The sequence below is a fragment of the Pteropus vampyrus genome, unplaced genomic scaffold (genome assembly GCF_000151845.1).
Source record: "Pteropus vampyrus isolate Shadow unplaced genomic scaffold, Pvam_2.0 Scaffold8, whole genome shotgun sequence".
NCBI lineage: Eukaryota > Metazoa > Chordata > Mammalia > Chiroptera > Pteropodidae > Pteropus > Pteropus vampyrus.
In genome coordinates, this window is record NW_011888789.1 from 4707744 (window position 1) to 4709924 (window position 2181).

Consider the following 2181-nt stretch of genomic DNA (forward strand, 5'->3'; position numbering starts at 1 on the left):
TTTGGCTTTAGAAATGCCTCACCTTATAGTCTGGTCAGTTCATGTTTTAAAAACAAGGTTTCAAGAGCAATGTTCCAGAGGCGCCCCAGCACATGAACATCTCTGGCAAAATCAGATTTACTATTTCCCTTGAACCGTGTTGCATGTCCTCCTCATTTTTACAAGGGATCGCCTTGCACAGAAAATGTGTCACTCATCGGACCTGTCCGCGTAAGAACTTGAGCATTTGGTTATTTTCACTTAGTTTAAAAATAACACTGTGATAAAATCCTTGACACTGGTGACCATGTGCGTCGGTTTATTAACTGTCTGTGCGGCTCTGCAGCTAAGAGACAGCAGTTCCAGAGGCCGTTCCCCTAATACCGTGTCTGAATAAGAGGAAAAGTATCACAGCCCCAGCCAAATCCCATTGCCTGAGGCTACTGTGTGACAGATGCAGGATTAGTCACAAGGAGAATGAGGTCAGATCATGTTTGTGGATCACTGCAATTAGAAAAATGACCCTAATATTCATGGGTCAGCTCCAGTAATTTTGTAGATGTGGGACAATAGCCTTACAAACTGGCATAGATTCAATTAATTAATTAATTAATTAATTAAATTTTTAAAAACTTTTAATGCCTACAGCACCTGGTCTTCCTAGGTGGTCTCCCATCCAAGTACTAACCAGGCTCAACCCTGCTTAGCTTCCAAGATCAGATGGGATCGGGCATATTCAGGGTAGCATGGCTGTAGACAGCATAGATTAAATTTAAACCGTGGAAGGGACCTTAAGCAATCACTGAGTATAAAGATGAGCAATCCGAGGCCTAAAGAAGTCTGGTGACATGCACAAGATCCCATGGCTAGTTATGGCTATCTGGGTCTTTACCAAGGTCTTCTGATTGCAAGCTCAGCGCTCTTTCTAGTATTGCATTAGCTGGATCTCTGGCCCATGTCCTTGGAGTCTTGGAGGGTCAATGGGAATGGCAGAACCGGTGGAGAGAGAAGCCTGGACACATGAGAGGACATATCTTATTATTCTTCATGTTGCTGCCGCCTGCATTCCAAAGTAGGAGAATTTTCTGGTGCAGCTCAGCCACTGACAGCATCTACTTCTTCATCTGCATCTCTCAGGAAAAAATTAAATTCATTTAAGAATTTGTTTCCCTAGCCCCTTATTTATAGCAAGCCCCTCATGCGTGAAGGAATACCTCCAAATCAAGATTCTTTTCTGATGAAATGGAAACCAGTCTGCAGTGAAACATGTAACGAAAGAACTATAATTTCCTGACCCCAGCATCATTAAACTTCAGCGATGCTACCACATTAGCTGGTTTTCATGTAATTGTATAAACACAGTTTTGCCAGTTCAAAGCACTTAGAAGTATTTCATTATGCCTTCTTTCTAGCTGGACAATACTGATCACATGCCAAGACTGAATAAATAACTGGCTTGTCAATCAGCTGGCGACAATTTGGATTTGTAAGAAGGCAACTGGGCTAAAGTCTTTACATGCACATCACCATTTCAATTTTACTCTAGGAAACGGAATAATGAGAGACTCATTATGATACGCTTGGATGTGGAAGCTCGGAGTAAGGGAAAAGGTGAATGTCCTCCTCATTTCTCCCTCCCTAGCCCAGGTTGAATTTAGTTCGGCTTAACTAATATGCATTAAAGTTAGTGCATATTATGAAGGTTCAGTGATAGGTCGTAGGCAGAGGAGGAATTGGGCTCATTTCCTATTCCCAAGGAATTCAAGTTCCTAAAGATGAGATAGGTGTATAAATAACTTAAACTGTGAGCCAGAATGGCAGAAATGCCATGATGACCACAGAAGTGCTAACTGGTACAAGAAAGAGGGAAATTAATTTTGCCTGAGAGATTCTGCAAGAAAAGAATAGCATTTGAGCTGGACCTGGAAGCAGGTCTGTATTTAGCTGGTAAAGAAAATTTAATGAAGAAGAGCCCCTCTGAACAGTGTGGGTCAAAGTGCATGGCCAGGAGTGCATAAGAGCAGGGCACAGGGCTAGGGGCGAGTAACCCAGTGTGAGTAGTGAATATTGTGGTCTCTGACCACGAGAAAGTCAGCTGTCAGCAGAGGCCTGGTCTGCCTTATCTAGTACTGAATCTCCAGTGCCCAAACAGCACTCAGCATATAATGAATATCCAATAACTGAATGAATTTCTAGGGAAGG

At 42.5% G+C, this 2181-nt stretch overlaps 1 non-coding gene across 1 annotated transcript; it reads right to left on the minus strand.

Annotated features, from left to right (window-relative positions):
* Positions 1-618: 618 nt before the first annotated feature.
* Positions 619-737, minus strand: LOC111729121. Its single transcript, XR_002776105.1, has one exon. It is a non-coding gene; the product is annotated as a 5S ribosomal RNA (ribosomal RNA).
* Positions 738-2181: the final 1444 nt, after the last annotated feature.